General features: G+C 45.7%; 1 protein-coding gene and 2 long non-coding RNA genes across 3 annotated transcripts in view; 2 read left to right on the top strand and 1 right to left on the bottom strand.

Moving 5' to 3' along the window:
• Window positions 1–8,702, bottom strand: part of FAM3D (FAM3 metabolism regulating signaling molecule D) — a 39,223-nt gene extending 30,521 nt beyond the window's left edge. Inside the window, exon 1 of the mRNA XM_083493509.1 lies at window positions 8,556–8,702. The gene's annotated coding sequence lies outside the window, so the exon portion shown is untranslated. The remainder of the gene's footprint in view (window positions 1–8,555) is intronic.
• LOC310702212 overlaps window positions 1–27,211 on the top strand; it is a 610,091-nt gene that overhangs the window by 146,774 nt on the left and 436,106 nt on the right. Inside the window, exon 2 of the long non-coding RNA XR_014523362.1 lies at window positions 6,662–6,786. This is a non-coding gene — a long non-coding RNA (uncharacterized lncRNA). The remainder of the gene's footprint in view (window positions 1–6,661; window positions 6,787–27,211) is intronic.
• LOC310702228 overlaps window positions 26,896–27,211 on the top strand; it is a 34,930-nt gene continuing 34,614 nt past the window's right edge. The window contains exon 1 of the long non-coding RNA XR_014523378.1: window positions 26,896–26,984. This is a non-coding gene — a long non-coding RNA (uncharacterized lncRNA). The remainder of the gene's footprint in view (window positions 26,985–27,211) is intronic.

Genomic DNA, 27,211 nt, shown 5'->3' with positions numbered 1-27,211 from the left:
TAAGCCGCTCCTGGCAAACCAGAGCAGCACACAGAAATGCCTTTTACCTTCCCGCCAGAGCGGTACCTATTTATCTACTTGCACTTTGATGTGCTTTCAAACTGCTAGGTTGGCAGGAGCTGGGACCGAGCAACGGGAGCTCACCCCGTCGCAGGGATTCGAACCACCGATCTTCTGATCGGCAAGTCCTAGGCTCTGTGGTTTAATCCACAGCACCACATAGGGACTTGTTAAATGTTAACACCGTTAATAAATGCTTTTAAATAACAATAAATTAGAGAAGGATGTGTTTGTGTTGTGTGTGCAGAAACTAGGCAAAATTTACACCCCCCGCTTCACACACTCGTGCCTCTGGCTCTGTCTGCCCCTGGCATGTGGCCCTTAGTAGGCTGCCCAGATGCAGATACGGCCCTCAGCCTGTAATAGTTTCCCCACTCCTGCTCTAGAAAGAGAGGATTTCGGGATCTTAGATATAAGACCTAAGTATCCCATGGAATTAATTTGGAAGACAACACTTAATTTCTACCTAGCAGCCCTTTATTTTCCTGCAACCCTTCGTTGCCATTATGGGATGGGAAGCCTGTGGCGCTCCAGATGTTGTTGGGTTGCGACTGCTGCTCTCATCACCCCTGGGCATTGGCCATGCTGGCTGGGGCTGATGGGAGTTGGAGTCCAGCAACATCTGGAGGGCCACCAGTTCTCTGTTCCCAATATTGAGACCTTCCCTCCTCACCAAATCGTGCTAAGCGGCAAATTACCATGCCATGTTAGTTTAAGCATGAGCTTCAAGAGTCAATAGTTGCAACACCTGGTGAAGACGTCAGAGGAGCATTGGGTTGTCTCCAGCTAAGTTAGTCTAAAAGCAAAAGTAGAGCCTGCTAGATGAGGCCAGTGGCCTGTCTCGTCCAATGTTTTGTTGTCACAGTAGCTACCCAGATGTCTGTGGGAAACCTCATGCAGGACCTGAGCGCAAACGCACTCTCCTTTCCTGTGGTTCCCAGCGACTGAGCTACAGAAACATTAGTGCCTCCAACCATGGAAGGCAGAACATAGCTTCCATCTTGGCCATTGACCACCATAGTGTCCATGAGTCTGACTACTCCTGTTTTAAAGCCATCCAAGTTGGTGGCCACCACTGCCTTCTATGTCCCACAATTTAACTACCTGCTGCATGAAATACTCTGTAGTTTACTCCAAGTTCTCTATCCATTGAAACAATGAACCTACAATGAACCTAAGTTAGTCATGCCCCATAACTTCAATGAATCCGCTCTGAGCCAGATTAGCATTGAATTCAACCCACTGCCTTTGAAACCCCCTCTAAGGAATTGCTGGCACTTTTTTCCCAGCCTAGATTTTGTGTGTGGTTAACCTTAGTCTCTCCTAGCCCTCTAGCTGCCGGACAGCTCAGTCGGTAGAGTATGAGGACTCTGAATCTCATGGTTGTGGGTTGGGCAGAAGATTCCTGCATTGCAGGGCTTAGACCCTGGTGATCCCTCCCAACTCTGCAATTCTAGGATTCCTCTTTGATTCTACGATTCCCTCCTACCCAAGACCATTTAACTAGATCTGCCAGAGACAGAATCTGGGATCTAACACAGCTAAAGCACACACTCTTCCACTGAGCTGGATCAGCATATATTTGGTTCCTTCCTGCTGTAAGAGAGAGTTAGAGGTGTTCTCAAGCTTCCACCAAGAACAGGTGCTGCTGCTATATACTAATAAGAATGTAAGAAAAGGCTGGCTGGATCAGGCCACTGGGCCATCTGTTCCAGCACCCTGTACTTACAGTGGCCAACCAGATGTCTATGAGAAGTCCTAAATCAGGCCTGAACACAACAGCTTCTCCCTTCACTCGCGATTTCCAGCAACTTGGTATCCAAAGGAATACTGACCATGACAGTGGAGGTAGAACACAGCCTCTGCTTGACATTTTATGATGTTTTTATATGTGGTGGAACCCGATAGCTTTATCCCCCACAAATCAATACCAATGGACTGTAACAATTTTAACATACCACACAACTGAGACCCAGAGCTTCTAACAACACTCAGTAGACTTACCAATAATCCAAGCAACAACCAGAGTGCAATATTCAATGATCCATTCCTTGATCCAAACCAGGATTCCAGAATGCTCCAGGTTTAAGCATAGACCAGTCCACTAGACCAGTGGTTCCCAATTAGCTAAGTACTGTGAGCCCCCTGTTTTTCAAATGCCAAGCCATGGATCCCTCACTTTTTGAACATTTTGATATCTCTGGGGTAGGTTTTGTTATCTGAATGGTGCCCCAGATTTCCTGGGTGGGTTACGCAGAATTCCCCGGGGTCCACAGACCCCCCAGTTAGGGATGACTGCACTAGATGGGTGGGGCAGGGGATTCCAGAAGACAGAACACCACCAGTCTGCATGAGGCTGTAAGCAAGGAAGGAACACTAATTGTTTTTTCTTTCTATGTTGCTTCTGGAAGGCAGGTGGCCCCTGATAGCATTATCAGCTCTTCGCTCTGTTGCAGGCCCTTTTCCCACACACACACCTTTTCCTTTGTCCTTTCCGGGGGGCCCTGCCACTCAGGAAGCTGATAACAATCTCCCGAGAGTACAGTGCAGTGAGTGGTTTCCCAGGATGTCCGGCTGAATTACGACAAATTCATGGTTATCTTTGATAAACAGGCACGCAAGGAACTGGGGCCAAAATTAAATGCAGCCTTACTGACCGCAAGTCCGGGGCACTTACCTTGTCCAAACAAGGATGCTGGAATGTTAGGAACCAGCGAATAATGGTGCTTTAATTTAACAGTGTTCAGTCAAATAACTTTATTTATGATCCATCTGCACTATTTAGCTGAAGCAACTTCATGCAACTTTAGGCAGTCATGGCTTCCTCCAAAGAACCTGGGAACGGTTGTTTGTTAAGGGTGGTGAGAGGTGTTAGGAGGCCCCACTACATAACATATGCTTAGAGTAGGAGTGGAGAACATGTGGCCCTTCACATGTGGTGAAACTACAACTGCCATTATCCTTGTACATCAGCAATGATGGCTGGGGCTGATGGGAGCTGTAGTCCAATAGCCTCTGAAGGACCACAGGTTCCCCATCCCTACATTGGATGATATCCTTGGAGTTGTGTCCCTTCCGCCTTGCCTAAAACCATCTAGGAGATTCATGGATGAGACATGACTCAAAGCTGGTATTTCCCAGCGCACAAATCATTTTTCTTAGGTATCATATCGCAGCCGCCTAGTTATTTGGAACAGATACAAACAGAGATAAGAGGCAAGAATAAGTGACAGGCACCTAAACCTGCGTCACACTGTCAGAATCTAAGGGTATTTAGATGCTAGCTGTTGTGAAAAGGACAAATTCCATTTTAGGGAACATTACTGCAAGTAAAGATACCAATATCATGATCGGTATGTATGGCACAGCCGGTTTTGGAGTACAGTGGTACTTCTACTTATGTCCGCCTCTGGTTACAATATCCTTCGGGATACGTATGCGGCAAACACGGAAGTATTTTTCCGGGTTTCGCCCCACGCACATGCGCAGAAGCAATCCCACTGGTTGTGGAAACCTCGGGATCCGACTGGAGCTCCAGAACGGATCCCGTCCACAACTGGAGGTACCACTGTATTGTGTACACTCCTGGTTGCCTCACCTAACAAAGGGCTATAAACGTTTCCATAAACAGCAATCAAAATGGCCAAGGAGCTGGAGCAACTCACAATGAGGAAAGATTTATGTTCTCATCTGCTGGTCTATTAAGCTCATAGTCTTTTCTCCATCACAGACACAGCACATAAATGGTCCATATAGACAGCAGTCCCCCCAAACAAGAAGACAATGTTTTCCTTTATTTTAAGCTCCATTGAGGATATTATTATTATTATTATTATTATTATTATTATTATTATTATTATTATTAAAATAGTATGAGGGATTGGATGGTGCAAGTATCATCCACTAACAGCTACTTATCTGAAGCGCTCAGTTTAAATTGGAGATTTAATTTTTTCAGGATGCAGGATGTAAGCAAATTTCCTACAGAAATCCAACCTCCATCAGGATTTTAATGGGATGCCTTTGGCTTTCGCATCAATTGTGGTTCCCCTCACCCAAAGCCCAAGGACAGTCAATTAAGCTAACGGGGCTCTTCAAACAGGGAACAGCTATCTGGGAATCTCTTTGAAGCTGGTTGAACAACCATTAATTAGGAGAGGTGCTTGCAGAACAGTGGAGCCAAGGAATGGCCATGGCAACTTAGCAAAGCTAAGCCTCAAATGAGTAATAAAGGAAGGGGGAACCAGTTACTGTGGTTTAAATCCAAGTTCACCTGCAGCAAAATGCTTAGGTACCATGTTGATGGGAAAGACCCGTACCAGGAACCCAGCGAAGTGGAATGAAGAAGAAGAAGAGTTTGGATTTGATATCCCGCCTTTCACTCCCTTTAAGGAGTCTCAAAGCGGCTAATATTCTCCTTTTCCCTTCCTCCCCCACAACAAACACGCTGTGAGGTGAGTGGGGCTGAGAGACTTCAGAGAAGTGTGACTGGCCCAAGGTCACCCAGCAGCTGCATGTGGAGGAGCGGAGACGCGAACCTGGTTCCCCAGATTACGAGACTCTTAACCACTACACCACACCTCATGGTAGAAGATTCAGAGCAACAAGAGGAATACCTCTTTGCAATGCAAAGTCACACTGTGGAATTTTCTGCTATATAAGGCCCATATAATGGGCAAAAATTCAAACAGCTTTAAAGAAGGATCAGACAAATTCGCAGAAGGTAAGGCTATGCCTCCTAGTCATCGCAATGTCTGCACATTACCCCCCAGGATCTTCTGAAACCATGTCCCTGGTGAAGAACAGCAGCAGAGAGCTTTTGCACCTAAAGCACCTAAGTTGGGAGCTTCCCATAAGAATCTGGTTGGCCACAGGATGTTAGACTGTTTGCCCCAATCTAGCAGGTCTCTTATTATGTCCTTGGGGGGCAGTCAGAATAGACAAGCCCACCTCAACCTGGTGCTTACTAGAGGTTGTCGGATTACAACTTCCATCTGCCCCAGTCAGCATAACCAATGATGTGGGGGATTATGGGAATTGTAGTGGGAAACATCTGGAAGACACAGGGCTGGGGAAGACAATATTTGGCTAGATGGATCAATGGTCTGACTCAGGATGAGAGATCATGTTCCTTTAGAGCAGCGGTTTTCAACCTGTGGGTCCCCAGATGTTGTTTGACTACAACTCCCATCATCCCTGAGCTCTGGCCTTGCTCACTAGGGATGATGGGAGTTGTAGTTCAACAACATCTGGGGTCGCACAGGTTGAGAAAGGCTGCTTTAGAGGCTTCCTTCCTATTGCAGCTGTATGGAAGATTTGATATGGCGTAAGCTTTGGTAAGTAGGATATGGTAAGTAAGATATGGAGGGACGCGGGTGGCGCTGTGGGTTAAACCACAGAGCCTAGGACTTGCCAATCAGAAGGTCGGCGGTTTGAATCCCCGCAATGGGGTGAGCTCCTGTTGCTCAGTCCCTGCTCCTGCCAGCCTAGCAGTTTGAAAGCACGTCAAAGTGCAAGTAGATAAATAGGTACTGCTTTGGCGGGAAGGTAAACGGCGTTTCCATGTGCTGCTCTGGTTTGTCAGAAGCGGCTTAGTCATGCTAGCCACATGATTTGGAAGTTGTACGCTGGCTCCCTCGGCCAATAAAGCGAGACAAGCACCACAACCCCAGAGTCGGTCACGACTGGACCTAATGGTCAGTGGTCCCTTTACCTTTAAGCTTTGTATATCTTCTTGTAGCACTGGACCACCATGCTACCTGGCAAACGCATTGTCTGTTGATTTCTCATCACTTTGTCAAAGGCTTAAGAGCCTCTGTCCACCTCAAGGAGGCCTGGCAACAATCTTAGCTGTGTTGCAAACACCAGTGGGGTTATGTATTCAGCATGGCTCTGTTCCGCTGAGTCCTGGGGCTTCTCCCATGGCAGAAGGACCTTTTCACAGTGGAATGGATTTAACGCCCATTGTTCATTATGAAAGAATCCAATAAAAAGAGAACCCTCCTGGCCTGCTGCGGTTATTGTCCTTCTATAGTGATATGGATGTATTTCGTAGCACATGAGGGATATGCCTGCTTCAGCAAAGGGAATGTTTTCTAATAATGTGATGCTTTACAGTACAGGGGAAAAAAGGAGTGGCTTACAGATTCCATAAAAAACACACACAACCTGTTATGTGCAAATGCATTCACAGAGGGTTAGCGGAACTGAGGAAGTGGGGTGGGGAGAACAGGAATTTTCACTAGAGGAGCAACTCAACTATAGCCCAGAAAAGCTACAGCCTCCTCCTCATTGATAATAAGGTTGCTTTGTAGCTAAGAAATTAAGCAGAAGCCCCAGGGCAGGGCCAGCCCAGCCCATGACATTTTGCCACTTGAGGCAAAACAGAAAAGGTGTCCCCCACCCTTCCACCTCCTTATCCACTGTGACCTGTTGCGACTGGAGGTAACCTGGGGAAGTCCTGGCGTGCTGATGGTGTCAGAGGAGAAGAAAGGAGGCTGGAGAGGAGCTGGCGGTGATGGGGGTCAGTGCTGGGGGTGGCGGCAGCAGAGGAGGAGGCAGGTGCAGGTGCCAAGAAGAAGAAAAAGAAGAAGAAGAGGAGTTTGGATTTGATATCCCGCTTTATCACTACCTGAAGGAGTCTCAAAGCGGCTAACATTCTCCTTTCCCTTCCTCCCCCACAACAGACACTCTGTGAGTTGAGTGGGGCTGAGAGACTTCAGAGAAGTGTGACTAGCCCAAGGCTGCATGTGGAGGAGCGGGGAATCGAACCCAGTTCACTAGATTACGAGTCTATTGCTCTTAACCACTACACCACACTGCACACCAAGCGCAGGATGTGGCAAGTGGCACTCTCCTCCTCCCTGCTGTCCCCAGCCTGCCACCTGAGGCAATTGCCTCACTAAGCCTCATAAGCCAGCCGGCTGGCCCTGCCTGCCTCAGGGACACCAAAAGGCTGTGGGAAAGGGAAGGCACTAATACTGTTCAACAGCAGCAATCCTACACCTGAGAGACTAAGCGATCTTCAAAACATGAAGATTATTCACTGTAGTTTAGGGGAGAAATGGAGCAAAGGACATCTATCATTTACAGCTACACAAGTTTAAATAAATCTCTTCTGGCTTTTGCTCAAAGTACCACAGCTGTTCTGCTTCTGAAGGGAGCGTTCCTTGCCTTTGACTCTTAAAGGTAAAAAGGTAAAGGTAAAGGACCCCTGACCGTTAGGTCCAGTGGCAGATGACTCTGGGTTTGCGGCGTTCATCTCGCTTTACAGGCCGAGGGAGCCGGCATTTGTCCATAGACAGTTTTTCCAGGTCATGTAGCCATAATAACTAAGCCACTTCTGTCTCAATGGAACACCGAAACCAGAGCAGCTCATGGAAATGCCATCTACCTTCCCGCCAGAGTGGTACCTATTGATCTACTTGCACTTTGACGTGCTTTTGAACTGCTAGGTTGGCAGGAGCTGGGACCAAGCAACGGGAGCTCACCCCGTCGCGGGGATTCGAACCGCCGACCTTCTGGATGGCAAGCTCAAGAGGCTCAGTGGTTTAGACCACAGAGCCACCTGTGTCCCTTCTTTTGACTTTTACAGGACTTTTATTCAGACAAAAACAAGTTATGAAGCCTCAGCAACAGAGTTTAGACCCATTAAAAAAATGCAGGAGTCCAGGAATGGGCAACCTTGTCGCGGCCCGCACCCCCAGCCATCAAGGGCTGAATGCCCTTGGGGGCACATGCCGGTGTTGGAGGTGGGGCGAAAGCCATTCCACACATTCTCTCAAAGTCTCTCTTAAGAGAAAAACATCATTCTGCACTGCGTTCTCCCTTTGCTCCCTTTTAAGGATCTCAAATAGAGGGTAGGGGGGAGAGAGAGATAGAAAAGGTGATGATGATCTTAATTTTCCTCCTCAGGGCTACCTGTATGGAAAAGCCCCATGAAATTAGTCTCATGGGTCAAAGGTTGTCCACTGCTGCTGTAGCCTAAAGGCTCCTAAGCTGTTAGCTTGATCTGTAGACATCAGCCGGCGATGATGTGTGCCAAGTTGCTGTTAAAGGCATAGAAGCAGTCAGGGTTCTTTTTCCAGATCATGTGGCAACTTTCTTGAGCCCTGTGCAGCCCTGCTCTTAATAGCAGCTTGTTAGGCAGGAGTCAGCAGGTGGACATATCCTCAGCACATAGATAAATGTTATCCCCCCGCTGCAAATCGTGGCACAGCAACACAGGCCGGTTGAAAGGTTGGCAAACCCTTTGCCTTGCTCAGCGCCCGCAGCCTCAGACCATACCTTGCATGTGAGAAACAGCCAGTTGCGGATCAGACATCGAAATGGAGAACTGACATTGCCTCAAAAGCAAAATGCTGTCAAATATCACATGCATGTGGGGATCGATGCCCTTAGATTAAAGCAGAGAACACCCAGGGGAAATCAGTAAGTTTGAACTGGCATAGAGCCATATGCCAAACATTATTTTGCCCAACCACCCAAAATTCTACCTGCTCTTCTGCGTCCTTGCTGTTGCGTCCCCTCAGTCTGGAGTCTCCTATAAGGGCAAACGCCCTGCAGGTGTCTTTCTTCCTTGGCAGTTGTTGCCAAACGGAGCACAGTTATCTGAGAGTGGGGGAGTAAAGCGAGGGAGAAGGGAGGGGCTGGACAACTTTATGACTAAGCCACAAATCCAGTGAAATAGAAGGTTAAATCCATTGCCAAACCCAGCCTCTCTGTCTCTCTGAGTCACAGGCCAAACAAACACCTCCCAGCCCCACAGCTTGTGTGGCTGCCCTTGCAAATGTTAAACAAACCGAGTTGTGCTTATATTAGAATGAGGAAGCATTATTGCAGTTGCCCAGAAGGAAGCCCAGATCAGCTCTGAACAAGGGCCTTCGCATCAGTGGCAAATGCTCAAATCAACTTCAGAAATAGACAAAGCTGTCAGTCCATTGGCTCAATATGGTCAGCATTGATTGAAAGTGGCTTTCTGGGGTTTCAGAAATGGACCTCTTTTGCAAGCATAGGATCATGGGGTCATTTAGACCAACCCCCTGCAATGCAGGAATCTCAACTAAAGGATCCATGATGGATGGCCATCCAACCTCTGCTTCAAAACCTCCCATGAAGGAGAGTCCACCACCTCTCGTGGGAGTTTGTTCCACTAGCAGCTCTTACTGCCAGAAAGTTGTCCCTGAGGTTTAGTCAGAATCTCCTTTCTTGCAACTTGAATCCATTGTTTCGAGTCTAATAATCATAATCATAATCATAATTTATTATTTGTCCTCCACCCATCTGGCTGGGTTTCCCCAGCCACTCTGGGCGGCTTCCAGCAAAGATTAAAAATACATTAAAATGTCACACATAAAAAAACTCCCTGAACTGCCTTCAGATGTCTTCTAAATGTCTTCTAAATGTCAAATTATCTCTTTGACATCTGGTGGGTGTTTCACAGGGTGGTTGCCACAACTAAGAAGGCCCTCTGCCTGATTCACTGTAACTTGGCTTCTCGCAGTGAGGGAACCACCAGAAGACCCTTGGTGCTGGACCTCAGCGTCTGGGCAGAATGATGGGGGTGGAGACGCTCCTTCAGGTATATTGGGCTGAGGCTGTTTAGGGCTTTAAAGGTCAACACCAACACTTTGAATTGTGCTCAGAAATGTACTATCCTCCAAAGGAGAAGAAAACAAGCTTGCTCCATCTTCCATGTGACAGCCCTTAAGATATTTGAAGATGGCTATAATTCCTCCTCTTAGTCTCCTCCTCTTTTCTACGCTAAACTTACCCAACTCCTTCAACCGTTCCTCATAAGGCTTGGTTTCCAGACCCTTGATCATCTTGGTTGCCCTCCTCTGCACACGGTCCAGCTTGTCAACATCCTTCTTAAATTGTGGTACCCAGAACGGGACCCAGTATTCCAGGTGTGGCCTGACCAAGGCGGAACAGAGTAGTATAGAATCCTAAATGGAAATGATGGGAACCAAAGCTGGGAGAACCTCCTGCATTCAATTCAGATGTTCTGCCACTGGACTAAAGCATTTTCTTTCTCACATATCAGCCATTCTCCATTCTATGTATGATCTATTCTCTGTTTTGCTTCCTTACCTCGCTTTTTTCTCTTTTTTAGGCCAGGAGCATGTGTTGATTTTCTTGGCGTTTCAACCACCTGTTCCCTCTTTGCTTTCAAAAAAAGACTTGACACTGTAGCACAAGGTAGGTACACAATGCGTAAGTACTGCAAAGTAAACCAATTCAGCTTCCTTTTGGTAAAGAACACTGGCGTATGGTAAACAGTGACAAGTGAGCTATTGTGAGCTCTTAGAGATAAAGTGACATTTGAAGTCCCGCAAGCACAGGTGCCAACAGGATTTCCTGGGATTAACAATATATTAATAAGTAGTAGACCAGCGATGACAAAACTGTAGCGTGTGGGACATGGAAAATGGGTGTGTGTCACTGCAATATCACTCCCCCCCCCCCGCTCTGCAGAAGTAAAAAGGAAACCTCATTTGTTTCGAGAGAGTTTGTTGTTGTTGTTTAGTCGTTTAGTCGTGTCCGACTCTTCATGACCCCATGGATCAGAGCATGCCAGGCACTCCTGTCCTCCACTGCCTCCCACAGTTTGGTCAAACTCATGCAGGTAGCTTCGAGAACACTGTCCAACCATCTCGTCCTCTGTCGTCCCCTTCTCCTTGCGCCCTCCATCTTTCCCAACATCAGGGTCTTTTCCAGGGAGTCTTCTCTTCTCATGAGGTGGCCAAAGTATTGGAGCCTCAGCTTCAGGATCTGTCCTTCCAGTGAGCACTCAGGGCTGATTTCCTTAAGAATGGAGAGGTTTGATCTTTTTGCAGTCCATGGGACTCTCTAGAGTCTCCTCCAGCACCATAATTCAAAAGCATCAATTCTTTGGCGATCAGCCTTCTTTATGGTCCAGCTCTCATTTCCATACATCACTACTGGAAAAACCATAGCTTTAACTATATGGACCTTTGTCGGCAAGGTGATGTCCTTTGTTGGTTACTTCCAGCTAAATGTGCTTTATTCTGTAAAGGCAACACATTTGGGGAGTGAATGAAATCATGTGGACATAAGGAAAGTGCTGTAACAAACATCCCCCAATATCCTCCTCCATCCAGCTTTTCCTGTTTTTTTTAATACCGCTCTCGGAGGCCTGCCTTCCAAGTCCAAGGTGCGGATGCTAAAGTTCCTTCCTCTCATTGCTTAACAACAGTGATTAAGTGATTTCTAAGTTTGTCATCTTTCCGATCTTGAGTTCACTACTCCACATTTATACACCAGTTTGCAATCTTTTTTTTTTTAAAAAAAGAAAAAAGTCATCAAAAGAATTTGCCAAAATTCTTCATCATGTTAGTGCGTGTTTCTCCAAGACAGACATCATTTTATATGCACTTTTGCCAAATATATGCATTTTCAATGCAATTCTGCCTAATATAATGCATTTTCACTGTGTTCTTTTTAATGACACAATATGTGATTTTTATGCACTCTTTAACCTCATGTACAATTTTTAATTTGTTTTATTTTGTATACATGGCTGGAGAACTGCGCTGCAGAATTCAGAGAGGTGTAAATTTCAAAGGATCCACGTGTTTCAGTTTGTGTATTATTCCAGGAATTCTATTGGGGCAGAATTTATTTTTTTGCTCACTTTGCTGCAGCAAGTGCAAATTGGGTAGGTTCGCACAAAAATGTGGACCACCGAATTCCCCCCTCTGCCATCCCTTGTGGATGTTAGCTCAGAAGAGTAATGAGAGGCAGTGTGGTCTAATGGTCAGAGGGTTGGACAAGGACCTGAGAGACCACTCAGCCATTCAGGGGCAGTGAATGTCTCTCAGCTAATCTGCGTTTTTGATTTTGTGGCTCCTTTTTTGTTTGTTTTTGTGACTGTGTGGAACCCAGTTCAGCTACTGATTAATTGATTGTGTGACAGCAGTACATTGTTTACTGCTTTCATTTGATGGATCAATGTTCTCATTAGATAGTAAAATTCATGTTAAGTTGCTGTTTTAGGGGTTGTTTTTAAAAGTCTGGAATGGATTCATCCATTTTGCCTTACTTTCTATGGGAAAGTGCGCCTTGGTTTTGGAACGCTTTGGTTTTGGAACGGACTTCTGGAACGGATTAAGTTTGAAAACCAAGGGACCAGTGTAATGGGAATTTCACTAAGAGGTAGCTGGAATGCTGCTGCTATAAAGAAGTAGGAAAACTTTTCTGTAAAAGAAACTGTGCTGCAGAAAGAAATGAAAACCCAAGAGTAGATGCTCACTCACCAACATGACAAAACAGCGACACTCCCCCCAAACTGTTGAAATGGGAAATATCTCATTAATGTCACTACTTTGAACTGAGTACCATCTGGAAGAACCTCCTTGGCTGTTTCTGTTTTTTTTACACCGGTTGTTCCGAAAGCAAAAGGCAAAATAACTTTTAAGTTTTGATATTTTTTTGGGTACCCCGGGTCGAAAATTTAGCTGCAGTGAGAAAGATCTCAGTTTGAATAAGGACCAGAGGCTTGCATGTCTCTGGGGAAATATCCTTGCTATTAGTTTGCTTAGCTGCTGGTAAAAACGGGCTCAGCTCAATAACAAAAAGCCTCAGTGCTTCAGGGCTGCGCTGCTGTCCATGGAGGCAGAGATGCTTGCTGGTTTGGGGAACAGTAATTACCGCTTCCTAGCTCAGCTCAGCCCAGGTTGCCTTTACTTGAGCCTAGAGCTCTTCTCCATCTCAGCAATAACATATTTCACGGCTTTGATATGAGCCTCGTTGGTTTCAGGGGCACTTTCTTCAGCCATAGGAGCCCCGCGCTTCTTGCTACGAAAGCAAGCAGGCTCTTCCGGGCTTGATTAGAACCTTTTGGCAGTGTTTCCATTTAGCTCCGAAAAGAAGAGAAGGTGGCCACAAGTGTGATGACAAAATTGGGGGAGAGGGAACTGGGACGATAGGGGAACCGAACTGCTGGACCCACAACCTGGAGGTCTCTGGTTCTTTCGGACCACATCAACCCACTGGACTGATGGGAGTTGCAATCCAAAACACCTGGAAGGTTGTTGCCGACGTCCACTAGAGCTCATCAACATTTCTGTTAAGAGAAAAACCCTGAAAACTTTTCAAAGTTGCTTTTGGTTAAGGTAAGCGAAGGGTAGCTGGGGATCCTCTGCTGGGGACGAGAGACCGGCTGTGCTGATTTTTTGTGGGTTTGCTATCCGCTGCTTAATGAGTGGTATTCTACTGACACGTCTCATCGGCGCAACTATTTCTGCTTGTGCAAAGGAACTTTCCTCTCCTCCAGCATCCATGTGTGAGCAGGGCCCTCTGCAAATCTGCTTCAGAGAGGTTTTTTTTGGGGAAACCTCACTAACAGATTTAGGGGCCATGTAGGGAGGGGTGGAACATTCCATTGCACAAGGAGAAATCCTTGCACTGGTGGAACGAGAGACTTAGTGCTGTGTTGAAACCCATCCAGTGCTTTTTTTTTTCTGGGGGTGTTCAAGGGTATTCAGTACCGGCACCTCCCTCCCCCATTGTTAAAAGTGTGGCACTTACTATAACAACTTCATGGTGAGTACCGATACCCCCCTAAAGTCTGGACGAAGGTCCTAGGGCTTCCTTCTTATTTTATAATTACAAATGTTTGCTACAATTCTTGCAAGACTATGTGTTGATCATTAGCGTGCATTTCACAGCAGGCAATATTTGTGATAATTTTTTCTCCCGCTGCTTTTTTTTTTGTAATTTGTTATGTGCCAAACTTTTCCACACAGCTCCCTGAGGGAATGGCTTCCTGCCCTTTCACCAGTTTATTTGCTATAATAGTTTTAGCACCTGGCGACAGGTTTCCAAGAATTTTCTAGGTTTCTTTTTACAAGTTTTCCTTTATTATTTAACAAGATGACCTGCTACACAGGCATAAATTTATTCCCTGCTATGATTTCCCAAATGACTTTAGTACCAAATTCTAATAGCTTTTTAATAACTTTACGGAGCCTTTAGTTATGCAAGAAACTAGTGTCTTTAGCCCGATCCCTTCCAGCATCTTCTCCTGGTGGTATTGTTATGAGTCTGGCAGTCTCAATTAGCATAAATTACCATGGGTGGAATCCATGTTTCACCAAGGCAAACGTTCCATCAGCTCAAGCATTTCTGCTCGCCAGATGGAATGAGCTATCTTCTCCTTCGCCCATGTACCATTCCGGAGGTTCTCCCAACCCCCTGGAACCAATTTGAGGGGGTCAAGGGGGGCAGCGAGGGGGAGAAAGCCCCATTGTGCTAGCAGGACTCATTGTGCTGGCTCCTGCTAGCTGTCCACCTGAATCATTTCACTCTGGTTTCCCTTACATGTTGCCTGATGCAAATCAGAACAATATCGTTCCCTGGTGGCTGGAACTCTCTTTACTTCCATTGGAATGTGTTAAATTGTGGGTGAACATACCAGACGACACAGCGATTCTTCAAACAGCTCTTGTTTATTCACGGGCCCAGAACAGAACTGGGCTGAAGGGTTCAGCCAACCTGCTTATATAGAGCTCCACTACAAAGCAACAGTAACCACTTTCTGTAACTATCCAATCACTGAATGTCACTTTCAATTCCTTATTTGCATATGTGGACCTGAGTGAAAACTATCTACAGTATCTCCCTGCTGGTCCAGGGTGAGAACTTCAGTACATAACAGAATGGGATACCCAACAAAGTTTAGAAGAGGGAAACAGCTAGAAAGAGCTGCAGTCTGAATTGAGACAGAGACCGAGGGTGTGGAAGTGAGTGAGCTAAGAGTTTAGCTGGAGTGAAAGCAGTCTAGAAGGCAGGAAAGGTCCATACTATCACTTTAGGATATCTGTTGTAGGCAATGCCCACCACCGGAGTCATTTTGCTTCATTTGTCTCTGTGCTTATATTTGGTATAGAAGACAAACATTTTTTTATTTCAATTTGTATTATTTATAGCCTGCTTAAAAAAAAAGAATCATTTCCCCAAAGTGGCTTACAAACCAAAATCCTGCAAAATCACCAAGCTGTATCCAACATTAATCCAATGTGAAGCAGATGCAAGCTTTCCTTCCACAGCCAGAACACACCAGAACTCAGTTCCGGCACCTCTCAGGTGGGCGCCATTATAAGAGAACACGGGAGGTGTTCAAGATGAGATCCAGGACCTCTTTTTCGAGAAAAATAGCACTGCCTGTAGATGCACTGAAATGAATGGATGTCCATTCATTTCAGTGGGTCTACGCTGAGTAGGAGTAAAGCTGGATAGAACCCAAGGAACCCATTTGTGCCAATAAAGTCAGGCAACTTTTTTGTGGTAGACAGAAATTGTCATGTGCAGAAGGTTCAAAATGGGTGTCACCATGGGCGTAGTCTGGGGAGGCTTTATGTTATGGGAGGGGGGTAGAACCTAGCTGTTAGTTAAGTATTTTTATTTATTTATTTGATTTAGTGGGGCAGCTGCCCCTCCCTGTCCCACCCCGGCTATGCCCATGGGTGCCACGATGTGTAGATCAGTTATGCGAGACCTTCACTTCCTGCCTTTCTCTTAAATAGAACTAATTGTGGAATAGATCTGTTTGCCTGTGTGTGAGGGTGTGGGGGAAACAAGGTCATCCACATGCTATTTTTAATTTGTGTGTGTGTGTGTGTGTGTGTGTGTTTTCTCCTATACCATGTACTAACATAGAACAAATCAGTCAATCAATATAAACAAAAGTATGTATAATCAGTGCTTTTTTTCTAAAAAAAATATGTTTAGGGGTACTCCCATTTTCCTACTCATATTGAAATACTGCCCCTCAATGAGGCCAAACTTGGATTCACAAAATGTTTAGGAGTATGCGTACCCCTGCACCACCCCCGAAAAAAAAGCACTGCGTATAATACTAGTGAAATTTTCTGTCCAGTAAATGTTCGCCAGCCACTATATTTGAAAGGTTCTACTGTGCCATAGGGATACAGGTGGCACTGTGGGTTAAACCACAGAGCCTAGGGCTTGCTGATCGCAAGGTCGGCGGTTCAAATCCCCACAATGGGATGAGCTTCCATTGCTTGGTCCCTGCTCCTGACAACCTAGCAGTTTGAAAGCACATCAAAGTGCAAGTAGATAAATAGGTACAGCTCTGGTGGGAAGGTAAACGGCATTTCCGTGCGCTGCTCTGGTTCGTCAGAAGTGGCTTAGTCATGCTGGCCACATGACCCGGAAGCTGTACGCCGGCTCCCTCGGCCAATAAAGCGAGATGAGCACCACAACCCCAGAGTCATCCACGACTGGACCTAATGGTCAGGGGTCCCTTTACTTTTACCTTACTGTGCCATAGGAACGCTGGAGGTTGCCTTGTACCAAGTCCAAAGGAAGTTTTAGGGTAGCATGGATGGTTCATCTGCACCGGGCCCCACGCCACAGGGGGTACCACAACGTTGTAGAATGGAGCATGCAAGAGGCCACCAAATATTAGTGTCGCACAGGGCACCACTGAAATTTTAGAGCCCTAAGTCTGCCACTGCCAAATGGTACAAAGGGTTCAGCCAGGTCAGTACTGTCTACACTGGCTAGAAGTTGCTCTACAGGGTTTTAGACAGGGAGTCTCTCCTGTCCCAATCTCAAGATGCTGAGGATTGAACCGGCGACCTTCTTCATGCAAGGCAGATGCTCTAGCCACTGAGCTATGGCCCTGACCATCCGCGAGCCTCCGCTGCCTGCTCAACCACTTAGGCGTGTAGTCTTCCATTTCCCCTGCTCTGGTTTCCATAGCCCAAGCCCTGCTCTCAATCACAACAAACCGTTGTGCCGAATGCTATTAAAATGACACAAGACGTTGCTCGACGATAAATTAATGCATCAAAACTCTGAAACAGATAATTAACTCGATCACAACGGAGTAAGCAATAAACTATTAGTGGTGCAATAATATCACATCCATCACAACTTGTCATCTCTCCAATTGCAGGGTGTAATTTCCATGAGCTTCACTGGGATAAGCCCCCCCCCCCGCCTCCACGTGCAAAATTACCTTCGATATTGAAAAGGCCCGAGGCAGGTGAATAATATGCAATTAAAAAAAGCTAAAAGCTGCTCTCCGTGCATTCCCATTAGAGGTCCCATCCTGTTCCCTTTGGAGACAGAAGCTCTGTTCAAGTCATAGAATCAGAGAGTTGCCGAGTTGGAAAGAATCACTGCTAAAGAATCCCTGACTGATGACCACCCAGCCTTTGCTTCAAAACTGCCAGCGGAGGAGAGTCCACCACTTTCTGAGGGAGTCCGTTCCACAGTCAAACAGCTCTTACCATCAGAATGCTCCAATTAATGTTTAATGGTTCAGGTCATTGGAGCAGCAAAAAACATGCTTGCTCCATCTTCCACGTGACAGTGCTTCAAATATTTGAAGATGGCTATATCTCCTCTCAGCCCAGAGCTGGCCCACCCATGAGGCAAGGTGAGGTGTCTGCCTCAGGCAGCAACATGATGTTACGATATTCCGTTCCACCTTAACAGATATGTGGAGTTGTTTACATTCCAGCACAGCCTGCTGGGAACTCCTGTTTGTGTATAGCTTTTGTTTATGCTGTTTGCTTGGACACGAAGGGGAGCAGACATGTTTTTCCTTTGTCCTGATGATGAATAAAATGCCTGTAAATACGCTTTACACAGCCTCTCATCTGCCCTTCTCTTGTGAAGAGTTCTTATCTCTGCTGGCTTGCGTGCTCAGCTTCTGAAGGCTTCAGAAGCTCGGGTCGCAGTTACATGCTGATCCAAAGACCAGCGTTCGCTCGGCTGCTGGCCGGTGGGCTGGAGCCAGCTGGGGGCCTGCCAATTGCCCCCATTTCCTTAGACGCATCCCAACACATCCATCGTGGCAGCAGATCCCAATATTGATCTTTCTTCCCCTCTTGCTCCTGATGTAGATCTTCCCTTATCCCTTCTTCCCTGGCAGGGAGTGGGGTGTCATTGTGGGGTCCACTTCAGGTGCTAAAATGTCTTGGACCAGCCCTGTCTCAGTCTCCTCTTTTCCAGGCTAAACATACCCAACCTTTACATATATACAGTGGTACCTTGGTTCTTGAACTTAATCCGGTCCAGGAGTCCATTTGACTCCCAAAACCGTTCAAAAACCAAGGCGTGGCTTCCAATTGGAGGCAGGAACTTCTTGCACTCAAGCGGAAGCCACATCAGACGTTCGGCTTCCAAAAAACATCCACAAACCAGAACAGTTTCTTCCGGGTTTGTGGCATTCAGGAGCCGATTTGTTCGGGAGCCAAGTGATTCAAGAACCATTTATTTTTCGCTAGTAGCCTCATACCAGGTGTTGTTTGGGAATTCTAAGAAACTAAAAAGATCAGTGCAGTTTTGAAATAAATCTGTGACTGAAATTAGTGCACCTTTGACTGAGTCTGCCCACCATCTTGATTCAAAATGGCGTCCACTTGTATCCAACCATAGACGAAAATCTTATCCTCGATCTCAGGAACCATCATGCAAAATTTGGGCACGATCACTTAAAGAGATGTCCAAATGCCTGGCAAACAAAACAGCTTTCCAAAATATATGGTAGATGATTAAGTACTTTGTAAAAACAGCAGATGGTAGGCGCCATTTTCCCCTCGCAGACAGAAAGGAGCGCCTCATTTAAGATGGTGCCTGCAGTGACACAGGCACACAACTTCTCAGCGCAGCCGATGTCTCCCCTCCCAAACTGCTGTTTTGCTCTTACGCAAATATATGCAAACATTAAGCGATTAATGGGTTCAACACAATGAATCTGTTAAGATTTCCCTGAGCCGGGTGACAGCGCTGCTTTTAAAATAACGGCAATAATAGTAATAATGAGTGTGAGCAGGATTTTTTTATAAAAAGAGTCGGGGCTGCAAACGTTTAAAATAAACAAATCTATTTGGTAGCCGTCTTTGAAGACGGCTTGAATGAAGATGCAGAATTCTGCAAGGAATTTTGCGGCAGTGCTATAAGGAAGGTGGGGAAAGAAAACCCCCCAACCCACTAACTCCTGCCACTTGGCTGCCTGTGCTGGGGACGTTAATTGACAGACAGTTCACCAAAGGTCCGCCTGCTGTCCTCAGAACTGCGATAATTAATGTTCCTGATTGCCACTTCCTGGGCTGAGTGTGAAGATGCTCCATTATGGAAAGGAACAGCATTTAGCCCCCTCCTCTGCACACTTTCGCAATTGGCAAAACAGAAGTATTAATTGAGCTAAAGGACAAGGCGCATTAGCGAGCTGATTACGCATTCAACAGGCTTTGCCACAACGTGGCGCAAATGGCTTTTCGCATTAAGGTTTATTGCCCCAAACAAAACAAAACAAAACCCACACCAACGACACCCCGCAATGTTTCAGGGGGACGGTGAGAGTGGAAATGCGTTCCCGAGACTGCCTTGTGGGCAAAACAGAGCCGGGGAGAGATGGGGCTGCAAACTCCCTGTACGTATAGATCATAGGAGACGAGCCAGGGTTGCAAATGATGATGCAAGCAATGGAGAAGAAGAGGAAAGATGAGGCTTGTGTTCTTAAACAGCCAAGATAACAGTATTGGGGCATTGCCTGTAGGTGGTGCTGTTGTGCAGCGCATGGCCTTGCTAGCGGTTCCCCTGGCCATAATGTGCTATGGGCGGAGGAAAAACTGCCACTGCTTTTGCCATGAGAGAGGAAGGGAGGGGGGTGGACTCAGTCCACACACGTTTTTAAAGCTCACAATACAGGGTCCTCATCAAACTCACTAGCAATTTACTTTTATTATTTCCTCGCAGGTCCCTGGAACCAAAGGATGATGCACACACTAAGTGTTTAAGAGGAGGGTAATTATTTCACATTAGCCAGATTCACAGAGTATAGACACAGAAAATAAGCACCCACTGATTATCCCGAATGTGGCATTCGTAACATTTTTCAAATGCAGTAATTAGACCTATTCTAGAAAATTAGTTTTGGTTGCACTTTGTCAAAGCCTCATTCATCATCCACTACTTATTATATGCCACGCTATTGCCCAAAAGGTTATATTCCGTGCTACAGACTGGATGTTCAAAATATGCACGTGGAACATTTGTGCCTTGGAGGGCAACAGAGAGGATGCTTTTCATAACATAATAAATGGCATAATAGAATTGTAGGGTCAGAAGGAATCCCAAAGGTCATCCAGCCCAACCCCGAGCAACGTAGGAATCAGAACTCCTGACAGATGACCATCCAACCTCGGCTTAAGAACCACCAACGAAGGAGAGTCCACCGCCTTCCAAGGGAGTCCATTTCACTGTCAAACACCAATTACCATCAAAACATTTTTCCTAATGTATACTTGACATTTCCTTTCTTTTAATTCGAATCCTTTGGTTTGCGGTTCCTACCCTCCGGAGCAGCAGAAAACAAGCTTGCTCCGTCTTTCACGATCTCTCCATCTTCTTGAGAAGCTGGCACCTCTGCCAAGGGCATTGCATCCCTTTCCCCAATAAATATTTTCAGGAAAGGTTTGGAGAAGCATTTGGCAAGAGACACCAAGAGGATGAAATGCTTCAGGGCTGCAGTTAAGCTAGAGGAGCTGCTAGGTAACTAGCTGCAACCCTGCATTCCCATATTTCAACTGCATCCCCGGCCTCTTTAAAAAAATACTGCATTCCCATGCATGCTTGCTGAACTCCTCAGCCTACAAGATGGTCCACCATCTTTGGAACATTTTCTGAACACATGCCTGGGAATTAAACTGACACATGTACGGTCCTTTGCAAATTATAAGGAAATAAGATTATCTCCATGCCACTTTCTAGAATAACTCCCTAAGGACACAAATCAAGAAAACAGCAAGGGACGCAGGCTGAGACCACAGCCGTTTGTCTAAGCAACAGTTTTAGTTTTTCGCTCTGCAGAGGAAGCAGGATCGGGCTGAGGCGAGCTAACAGCGGAGTAGCTTGGCATCGCTGGGTACGGTCCGCAGTAGCTTATAATAATGCTATAACGCTTGCTATCTATATCCCATTGTCAGCCATCATCCCCAGTCCTGGGCTCTTGATGGCAAAAAAGAAAGAAAGAAAGAAAGAAAGAAAGAAAGAAAGAAAGAAAGAAAGAAAGAAAGAAAGAAGCCCTGAAGTGCTGGTCTGCATCCAGATGTCCCCAGACCCTTAGTGTGTGTTCACAGACTCTGGCTTGGAAAGGTAGGCCAATCGTAGTAGGCCCCCCCACACAAAAGGAGAGTCCCAAATGTGAGAGGAAAAATAACCTTCTTGCCATCTTCCTGCTCCCTACTCCAGCTGGTATTTGAAAGCAGAATGATGCTGCAGTTAAGCAGGACTGGCCCTACCATTAGGCAAAGTGAGACAGCTGCCTAAGGCAGCAGGAGATGGAGGGCAAGGGGCAGTGGATAGGCCCTGGAGGTCAGGACTGGGTGCTCTGCAGTCTGTCCCATGACCCTTAAGTGTGGGACGATTGATTCTCTCTCTTTTTTTTACCCTGTATTTTTTACTTTTCCTCCCCCTAAGCTAGCTACTGTTGCATCTCTTGAGTAAGAAGAGCCTTCCTAGATTTATCCAAAGGCCTGTCTAGTCCAGCATCCTGGCCTCACAGTGGACTACTAGATGCCTAGACCTCTCCCTATTTGTGAACCCTATACATACATACATACATACACACATACATACATACATACAGTGGTACCCCAGGTTAAGTACTTAATTCGTTCTGGAGGTCCGTTCTTAACCTGAAATGGTTCTTAACCTGAAGCACCACTTTAGCTAATGGGGCCTCCTGCTGCTGCCGCGCCGCCAGAGCCTGATTTCTGTTCTTATCCTGAAGCAAAGTTCTTAATCTAAAGCACTATTTCTGGGTTAGCAGAGTGTGTAACCTGAAGCGCATGTAACCTGAAGCGTATGTAACCCGAGGTACCACTGTACATAATTTTATTTGTAGGCCGCCTTTCTACAGTTCAAACCATGCTCAAGGTGGCTTACGACATGAAAAACATACGCAACTATAACATAACAAAAGTCATATAGAACATTACAAAATACACAACCAAACTGAACAATTTCCACATAAATCACAACAAATCAAACAACAAAAATCAACAGAAACATCCCAAAACAAAAACCACTAAACCGCATCCCAGCCCAAGAGTCATTCAGGAGCCTCAGATTTTGTAGCTGGAGTCAGTCAAGGCCTCGCCCTCCCAGGCCAGGTGGGAAAAGGCCTGCAAGGTGGTTTCTGGCCTCTTCGGCAACCTCAGCTTTTGCAGCTGGAGTCAGTCCAGGCCCAGCAATGGTATTCAGAAGTATACTGCCTCCAACAGTGGAGGAAAAACTCAGTCATCATGGCTAGCAGCCACTGATAGCCTTAAGGTGTGTGAAGGATAACTTCTGGAACTGTGACTGTCACTTGAGGCTCAAGTGGCTTCCATCAGCTTTGGCTGGTGGCCCAACTACACCCCTATCTGGGCAGATATTGCCTCACTTCTGTTGTCAACACACACACACACACACACACTCACACAGTGCATTTTAGGTTGGTTTACCCTTGTATTTAATATTCATTTTTTTAAGTCACTTTGAGCGAATAAAAAAGTGACTAATAAATATAAGAAAACAAACAAACAGATAAAATAAGGGTGTTGAAGTAAGATTCAGCTCCAGTAAGCTTCTATATGTGGAATCTGCGGTGTCTACTGAAAGCGGTTCATGTGTACACCTTAAAATGTAAATCGGCCCCTCTCCGTGGGTCTAAAATAACTAGAAAATAAATGGACAAATCTTTACTGTTGACTATTACTGTGCTTCCAAAACCACTGAGGGAAGTCATTGTGGTGAGGTGTCGCCTTAGGGATGACCAGCTTTCTCTCAAGCGCACAGGAAGGGTGCATTTGCATCTTATTTCCTTGCCCCTCGCCTCACGGGAGATATAGTGATGTCCCTCAGAGAATTATTCCGCGCACAGGCAGGATAAATATTGTAAGACACTGTTCATATTTTAGAAGTCTTACATAAGAGCTAAAAATAGAGTGCAGGCTCCAAGGAAGAACAGCCTCACAAAGGGCCATATATTGGCAAGAAGATCTTTGAGGAACATCCTGAGACCAAACTCTGCACTTCGTTCAACAGTTGGAGGTCACGTAGGGTGAGCCCCTACCCATAAACACACACACACACACACACACAGAGAGAGAGAGAGAGAGAGAGAGAGAGAGAAAGAGAGAGAGAGAGAGAGAGAGAGAGAGAGAGAGAGAGAGAGAGAGAGAGATGCTGCCTTCACAGCATACATTTGAAGCACATTAAAACAACACACACACTCAAAAGTCCCGGGAATCGTAGTTTGTCATGGGTGCTGAGATTCTTGGGTGTGCATGCGCATGCTTTAAATTTATGGTGCGTACGCAACCTTGGTGACAGTCCTGAAAATGTAGTGGCCAGGCCCGTTTTGACATTTTGTCTCCTTCAGTGGCCCAACAATTATTGTTTAAGACAGAAATAAATACAACCCTTGTTGTTGTTTAGTCGTTTAGTCGTGTCCGACTCTTCGTGACCCCATGGACCAGAGCACGCCAGGCACTCCTGTCCTCCACTGCCTCCTGCAGTTTGGTCAAACTCATGCTGGTAGCTTCGAGAACACTGTCCAGCCATCTCATCCTCTGTCGTCCCCTTCTCCTTGTGCCCTCCATCTTTCCAAGCAACAGGGTCTTTCCCAGGGAGTCTTCTCTTCTCATGAGGTGGCCAAAGTATTGGAGCCTCAGCTTCACGATCTGTCCTTCCAGTGAGCACTCAGGGTTGATTTCCTTCAGAATGGATAGGTTTGATCTTCTTGCAGTCCATGGGACTCTCAAGAGTCTCCTCCAGCACCATACAACCCTATGCCTTTTCAATTTTTCTCCCAAGGAATATTATTTTGTTTTAGATAATAATTATTGGGCCACTGAAGAAGACTAAATGTTGAAATGCGCTCAGCCGTATTTTTTTAATTGGCAGTTACTTGCAAGGGATAAGAAGTGCTTTCCTTCTACTTCTGTTCATTTATACTGTTCATTTTATGGAATATCAAAAATCCACGTTATACACGGCCTAAAGCAAGTCACCCTCACAGAGACATCTCTGAGAGGATTGTTACTCACACTGTACTAAGGTGCAGCGCCAAAAAGGAGGGCATATGCATGTGGTAATTCAAATGCGCAGACACCAGCTTAGAAATAATTACTATCCTGTGAATGGAAATATATTACATGTCACTGCAGTGGGGTGTTAGAAGTGGGTCTGAGACCCTCAAAATAAAATCTGAACAAAATTGGTGAAGCAGCAAAGAGTTTATTGAATACAATACATTTTTGCAAGAGTGGGTGTCCAGAAAGTAAGCACACCCAAGAATTAACAAATCATAAACTTTTAGTCTCTATACTGCACACAAGTTCCCTCCCTTGTCTCCCTATTGGCTGGGGCACAGCAAGGTTTACAGCCTATCACGACCGCCTAATTACCCTATGCAATTATTTGCTAAGCCAAACAAAAATACCTGGAAATAAATGTGAATTAATTTCTATACTTCCTGGTGCTTCATCTTGACCACCGGCAGGTGCCAGCAAGTTCTATGATTGCTGACGCCCGCCAATCAAAACTTTCCAAAATTAACTAGCACTACAGCCAGCCTTGTAGCCCACGGAAGAAGAAAAGCTACATTTTGCCTGAAGGAGGCTAGTATCTATGGCCTTGAGCGAGGCAACATTATGCCTTAGAATTGTCTAATAATTGTGGTCCTTGTGGCTTTTATATGAAAGAACATTTCATTTCTTTTGCAGTCCATTTTCTTATGTTTTTACACATTGACTCAAGCGACAAAGCCTAGCCACCAGTGGGTGAAAATGAGTTCCGTATCAGCCAAAGCATACAATGGAAGCATACAATAAACAGCAAAACAGCCCTACCTATGAGTATCCTAACCACAAACTGTACTAAAGATACGCCTTATAAGCAAGTCTGTGATTACCTAGCTGTTTGCAACCTTATTATTCCTCACATGGGGTCTGTGGGTGACTGTGACCAATTTTCCTTCTCCTCGTCTGCTGCCCAGGTGCTAACTGTTGACGTGGAACTTCAAGGCTCCCACACTCTCCCTTCTTAAGAGTTCTTTATATTTAAAACCAGACTGGTATCGGACAGCTCCTCAAATACAGGACATGTTCAACTAGAGGTCTATTCCCTGTAAAACGGGACACGTGGCCATGCTACCTAGATCCCCAGAGCTGAGGGCCAGTTGCGGCCCTCCAGGCTTCCCCATGTGGCCCTCAGAACTCTTCGCCAGACCACGCTCCTTACAGGCCTCGCTTCTCAGAAGTGTTTCTGCCTGGCACTAATGTGCCCTTCAACTTGGATAAGGCTTCTTGCTTGTCAGGAGGGAGGTGGATGTGTGGCGGATGTGCGGAAAAAGGTGGATGTGTGGAAACAGGACTACTATACAAAGGAGAAAATGTGCATTCTCTACCCAACACTTATACATGTCCCTCAGAAGGGTTTCCAGAGGGAATGTGGCACTAGGACTTAAGAGATCTCCTCCACCTTTGACTTAGAAGGTGCCTAGGATAACATCTCACCATCTTTAGTGTGCGGTGGGCAGTAGGCACCATCTATATGGCATCTTGCTTTATTTATCTGTTTCCTTTTAATCCCGCCCTGTCCTCGGAAAGACCAACACTCTTCCATGGTTGCGGCCTACTTACCCACATTGCCCTAAGCACTGCTTGAGTGGGGAGCAGGCATTCATCGGCTATTTTAAAATGAGGCTGCATTTTAAATTGCATTTTAACATGTATTTTAAATTGGCTTTCCCCCCTCTCTTTTCTCCCCTATTATGTTTTTACTGTGATTTACTATGATTTTATTGGTGTTAGCCACCCTGAGCTAACACCATTATTATTATTATTATTATTAGCCTGATTCCCTCCTCTTGCTTGCAGCCATGAGGGCCATCACCTCCAATGAAAATATGGACAGCCATAATAATAATAATAATAATAATAATAATAATAATAATGCTTTTATACCTTTATTATTTACACCCCTCCTATCTGACTGGGTTGCCCCAGACACCCTGGGTGGCTTCCAACATATATAAAAACATTATAAAACATTAAATGTTTTTTTAAAAAACAAAACCCCACACAGGGCTGCCTTCAGATGTCTTCTAAAAGTTGTATAGTTACTTAGCTCCTTGGCTCGGGGGAGGGGTTGCATACCTTTAAACCCTCCAACATTTCTCAGATGAAAATAGGGCCTGATTTAGCCCTAAGCTACTGAAGGTAATGGGGCCCTTTATATGTCCAGCTGTCCTTTATCAACAACAAATTGTCACTTTTTTGTGTGTGTTGAATATATGCTATATGGTAATTTATGGACCTAATAGGTATCTAAACCCTTTTGCCACTGCTGCTGTATGTAGGTTTTATTTTATTTGTTTTTTATCTTATATTTTGGAAATGTACGCCCAGTTTTCCCCCTTTAACTTTTATCTTATATTTTGGAAATGTACGTCCAGTTTTTTCCCCTTTAACTTCTTTGGTGGCCCCCAAGAGAGTGGGCCCCTAAGCTATAGCTTGTTTAGCTTATATGTCGATGTGGCACTGATCCCACCATACCCTCCAGGGATTATCCCTAGAGAATAGGTACACTTTGGGGGGGTCTGGGGGTTCCTGGCTGCTCCTTACAACCCGGCCCTCTGCAATCTCCCCACACCACCATTGCAAGCTTTGCCTCAGCCACGAGGGGCCCTTCCTCAGCAATAGCGAATTTGGGGTGAAGATGGAGTCAGCACACTAACTAAAGCTCCCTCACGGCAGCCACCACCCTTACAGCTGGGCGAGTAATGCGCAAATGAGAGGACAGAAAGGACTCAGCACCACTCAGGCGCTTCCTCGGCGAAGGAGCGGAGGCATCGTTACGAAACCAGCGCCGATGTAAGTTATTATTAATGCTCACCCAGGATGTTTCCAAACCTATTAGCATCACATTAGTCAATTTGTTACTTTAAGCACTAGCCATGATTTTATTACAAGGTGGAAAAGATAACAGAGCAACGCCAGATCGGCCTAATTAATGGCCGGGGTGGGGATGGGGAGGTGAGAATGACAAGGGAAAGGAAAACCGTCAGCCGATTTCTGAAGGCTACGTTTTGAAAAGCGTT

The sequence above is a fragment of the Podarcis liolepis genome (assembly GCF_965112155.1).
Source record: "Podarcis liolepis genome assembly, chromosome: 2".
Classification (NCBI taxonomy): domain Eukaryota; kingdom Metazoa; phylum Chordata; class Lepidosauria; order Squamata; family Lacertidae; genus Podarcis; species Podarcis liolepis.
This window is presented reverse-complemented; position numbering and strand designations above follow the sequence as displayed.